The sequence below is a fragment of the Camellia sinensis genome, chromosome 11 (genome assembly GCF_055761805.1).
Source record: "Camellia sinensis isolate YWXY chromosome 11, ASM5576180v1, whole genome shotgun sequence".
Taxonomy (NCBI): Eukaryota; Viridiplantae; Streptophyta; class Magnoliopsida; order Ericales; family Theaceae; genus Camellia; species Camellia sinensis.
Genome location: NC_138971.1, coordinates 71,870,849 through 71,876,353, shown reverse-complemented (window position 1 = coordinate 71,876,353; position 5,505 = coordinate 71,870,849). Strand labels below are relative to the sequence as shown.

The 5,505-nt window shown below is 32.6% G+C and overlaps 1 long non-coding RNA gene across 1 annotated transcript; it reads right to left on the bottom strand.

The window, feature by feature from the left end:
- Positions 1-1,696: 1,696 nt before the first annotated feature.
- Positions 1,697-5,170, bottom strand: LOC114303679 (uncharacterized). The gene is made up of 3 exons (XR_003643821.2): positions 4,863-5,170; positions 2,699-2,797; positions 1,697-1,916 (listed from the first exon to the last, which is right to left on the bottom strand). It is a non-coding gene; the product is annotated as an uncharacterized LOC114303679 (long non-coding RNA).
- Positions 5,171-5,505: the final 335 nt, after the last annotated feature.

The following is a 5,505-nucleotide window of genomic DNA, read 5'->3' as shown; positions in this document are numbered from 1 at the left end:
CCTATTATTTATTAGATATAAAGATCATGTTGGGGAAGAAGATGAAGAAACGTAAGGAAAAAGCCCAAAAAAATAAAACCAAAAGCAGCTTGATCATACCCTAACCAAAAGCAGCATCTTCTCTTATCTAGAAAGAAAAACCACACAAAAAACTTAAGCAAACCACATAACCATTTCACAAAAATTCAAACAACATAATTGACATAACAACTTTACTTGGAGGTTTCTTTGGCTTGGATCCAACAAATCAGTGATTTGTTCATTGTAAATCTGTACATACCAATTTTAAAGGATTAAGTAAATCTAGAAATTAACCTAAAATCTTCATATTTATGTCAAGTAATAAATCCAATTACTTAACCTCAAGAAAAGAACAGCGGCATTGATACATGAGTTGCTTGTCAGCATGCTTAATTTGCTCCTATGATTAAAAAAAGGGTTAAACAAAAAAAAGCACAAAAATTATAAGAATGTTGCCATCAACAAGTTAGATAGTGAAAAGAATATAATAACACCTCATTTATACAGGCAAAAAGGAAATTTGTCAGCTTCTATAACACCACCACTTCCTAACTGCCAAAGAAAAAAATTTGTTCCAAAAAAAGTTTTGAGAATTTAAATAAATTATCATATTTGATTTTAGAAAATTAGGTTCACTTTTTAGGAAATTAAATTTTTTGATGGCAAGAAGAATATTTCCGTAATTAGGTTCATTGATGGGAAGAAGAAGATTTCCGTAATAAAGTAAAACTAACATTGCTTTTTGTATCTTGAAACATTATAAAATCTCTCTTGAGACATTAGGACATGTAATCAACATTTATAACAACTTAATGAGACACATTACACAATCCAAGCCACCAAGATCAGAATAATGCGTGAAAGACATGAGGAAGAACAATCAGACTTGAAGGACTCATAATTGGTAACAGAACAAAAAAACGTAACGGATAACCTCTGCTCCTGCAGTGAGAACCCACAGGAAGGTACCTCTTTCCACAGACTCTCTCACCAAAAATCACACATCAGAAAGATGGCAACATAGCATTTAAATTTAATCTCTCATGCATGAAATGGGTGAGGAAACAAATGAAACTACATTTGCTTCTCTCTATTTTTTATTCAATTACATCGACATCGAAACTGCAATGTTTTTTCTGAACTAGAAACATCTGAGAGCATAAACCAAAGGAAAAAAATCAACCTGACATTCTACAGAAAAAATTAATAAAAAACACTGCATACTTGCCATCAACTCCAAGGAAAATTAATAAAAAACACTGCATACTTGCCATTAATTAGAAAAAATTAATCAACCTGACATTCACTTCCTTTGGTTTTTTCTGGAAACTTGACATACTGTCATACCTGCCATCAACTCCAAGGAGATATGAGATTTGCTATCTGAATAAGAACCTCCATGATCTGCAAAATTGTGGGGGAGAAGAGGCAACGAAAATTCAGGATACAATATGAGATTTTACTACTGAATCTGATCTAACCATATGTTAATGTTCAATCATCATATATTTTGTTGAAATTTTAAAGAGTAAAGAATTAGACTTAGGCATGCATGCTAAAAAACAAGTGGCCAAAAAAGTTACCCAGAATGCATTGGATGCCTTGCCAAGTATGCAATATTGATAGCTTCTCTATCATTTTCAGAGACCTGCATTGTTTATCAAAACAAAAAAAATATTTGAATTTAAGTGCTCTAATTGAGTTCAAAGGGGGATAGAATGCATTGAGAATAGACTAACAGAAGCAGCAATCAAGATCAGAATGACACATCATCCAAAAATCAGAAGTCATTAACATACAGAAACAACATCACCGTGCAGGGTTATAATTAAATCAGTCCTATCCTCAGGATCTTTTGCTACAAGCAAAGAGCATTTTGGATTAGCTACAAGGTCCTGCAAAAAACAGCGAGTATCAACTAATTAAGTAACTTTCCATAAACTAGAAGATCCTAAAAAAAAATTTAAATATAAAAAATGCTGCAAGTATTTCATAGCAAAGTTTTGAAGTCCTATGCTAATAAGGAAAAAGAATACAGACAGGACACCTGTGCTAACGAAAAATTAAGTGATTACAATATTCTGAATTTCAACTTATCGAGCTTATCACTAACATATAAGAAGGCACATTCAAAAAGACTCCAAACCAAACCAAACTAAACCATGTATCTTAATCAAGTAATGGTCGGCTACATGAATCCTTTTTCGCCATTTCGCCTTTTTAAGGACTATATGCTCAATAAAACAACTTAAATTAAATAAATGCATATCAAGTTTATCACTAAAATATAAGAAGGTGCATTTAAAAATAATAAATTCAAAAATAAATTTACCTCCCAAGCATCACCAGAAAAACTAATCCTAATAACCAAAATTTAAGAATTTTCTATTCCAAAGAGCATTCAGCATTACTTTTGCTGTCTCTTAACAAACAGCTAAACAGGAATTGAGTAGGAATATAAAATTTACAAGCTCCTGTAACTGTACAGCTAAACTTCGATTGTCATTCTACCTGTCCTTGTGAACCAAAGAGAGAGACAATTCACATTCGTGCACATCAAGGCCTCTCTTTGGATGCTGCCATTTAGAACAATTTTCAAGATATATATATATATATATATATATATATATTATCCAATTAGTACACATATGATAACAAAATTCAAAATTTTGCCAACCTTGGTATGAACTGCCAAGCTGCTGATTGCTAATATTGGAGATCCATAGGCATCACAAGCGAAGTCAACCATTGAACCAGATGGATAACCCTCATACTTCTGCATGTTAAAAAGGAATTGCGATAATCTTTGAAAATAATGAATATAGCTGACTGAAAATAATGAAAATAAGTATTTCATTTTTATATTTATTTTGGATGAGCAAGTAATAAGTATCTCATGAAAATCAAATGGTTAATCAAATTCATAATTTGCAGGTTTTCTGATGTACATGGAAAAACTGAAAAGTCAAACTCAATATTCTCTAGTAAAAAAATCAAGAAAAGTACAAAAGACTTTGAAGGGAATTGAAACTTCAGAAAAAAAACCAAAGCACTGTAAATTTATAGTTATCACAGCCAGGGCACAAGTCAGTAGACAGTGAACTTAAACTGCGTATACATTATTTGGATCCGACAACTTCGGACTCACTTTTTGTGTGTGTGTGTGTGTGTGCAAGAATTCATTTATGCCGTTATGGTTTATTTTTATTTTTAAAAAAACTTTCTTAGTACTTTACGCCAACATAATTTTCTCTGTGATTACTATGCATCAATTTGTCACTGCTCTATGCACAACATGAAACAACAACATTCACTCTGAATGTTTTTTGTACCTGTGGAATTCCTTTGCATGCATTGGAAAACCTCTGCAGTTGTTGCTTGTCTGTTTTTTGTATCAAGACACTAAACAATACTACAATTATTTTTTTATAACGTATATATATTATATACAATAATTATAATATATGCAAGCACTATTTTTTTTCTCTCCGTATTTTCGAATTAGATCCGAAGAAAAAATGATGATCAAATATTTTAGCTCTGTATGTAAGAGAGGATATCATGTTTTAGTCCATTAACATGAAGTCGTAGAGTGGGTAGGTACAATATACATACGTATATTACAGCTTCATCATCTTCCATTGTAGACCATTGGAGTTCTCTAGTTCACTAGACAAACTATAATTTCAGTGCAACTATCAAATTACAAGTGAGCCATATGTCTTGATAATAAATGAGCTTATAAATGCGGCATTTTGGTAGTGACTCTTTTGGGGCGTTGTTTCATCACATGAGTCTGCTCTTGAGGCGAGGTTCAACTGTAGACACTTATTTCTAATTCTCACAGCTTCAAAGGGGGGCAGTCAAAGCATGCAATACATGCCTTGACATTGAGATGTTAGGCATAAACATTAATAAGAAACTTTGGCCCCTGATTACTAGCTTAGCATTTTACATTATCCTTCTTTCTTTAGCATTGTTAATTTATTATTGAGAATTTCCCAATTATAATGCAATTTCTGTTGACTACTGGCTATTTGGGTTGAAATATAATATAAAAAAGTATGCCCAGTTAGTCTCTGTTAGATGGGGGTTTGGGAGAAGTAGATTATAATATCAGAATATGATAATTGAAAGAGAATATAGCTGTTTTCGTCTTAAGGAGATTCAAACTTGAGACTCTTTGTTAGGGGGAATGCGGCCTAAACCTTAGGTTTCTTAAGAATTTGTACCAATAGAATTATTGGCCATATATGACGTCAAGTAGTTACTACTGGCTACTATGCACAGAACATACAATTTTGAAATCAAACTTCATAAATGAAATGCAACAGAGAAGAATAATAATCCCTATTAAACAAGTTCCTACATCTGTCAATTTTTTTTTTTCTTTTTTTCCTTTTTTTTGTGTGTGTGTGTTTGTGGATAAGTTTTGTTTTTTGTTTTGTTTTGATTATTTCCTTCCAATTTCTAAATTATTTTTAGTTCCAATTTCTAAATATAACGAAAGATAAATGGAAAAAAAAAATCAAATTTAAGTCAATACCCAAATTAACCAATAGACAGACTGCGAATCACTACTGAGTTCTCCAATTAATGTTTATCATCTAAATAAACCAAAATATATTTTGATACATAGAAATTGACATAATGGTGAATGTATCCTCATATTTAGAAGCATTATAAACAAAAGAATATAGCTCCAGAAAAGTAAGAGAAACCAAATTCAAGTAGATTCTCATCAGTATATTGAGTAAACAAATCTAAACAGAGTTGTTCAATACAAATCTAAACAAGATCAAAAGCAGAACAAACATGTAAACAAATATATTAGAACTTACCTCCAATGAGAAAGTTAGGGTTTCTTTTCTCACAGGAGTTAATTTTTTCCGTCACTGCCGATCAACGATTGGATCATTCGAGAGCCTGAAAACAAAATAAGGATGATTATTTAATTAATACATAGAGATACATATAAAAATTCATATATATACTTGTATAGAGAGATTTTTAGGAGAAAAAAATTATCCAAAAAAAAGTACAGATAATGTGTACGCAGAAACGAGATTGTGCGAGAGAAAATGAGATCGAGAGAGAGATTGAGAGATCGAGAGAGAGGGAGACAGAGAGACGCAGAGATCGAGAGAGAGAGAGAGAGAGAGAGAGAGAAGAATCGAAGAAACTGAGATTAGATTGAAATCAAAATCGTGCAGATGGTTAGTAGACGATGCAGATGTAGATGGCGGTGGCGGCGGCGGTGGCGGTGGAGCTTCGAAATCAAAATCATTCTGAGATTGGATCGACCGAATGATGAATCACCGAGTGAAGAAAGTTGAATTGAGTTGAAGGAGCTGAAGGGTTTAGAGAGAGAGAGAGAGAGAGAGAGAGAGAGAGAGAGAGAGAGAGAGCGAGCGAGTGAGATATTTGAGGGATCGCTTTCCTGGCAACTCTAGGGTTTCTCAGATTCAAATACGTTGGTGAGAG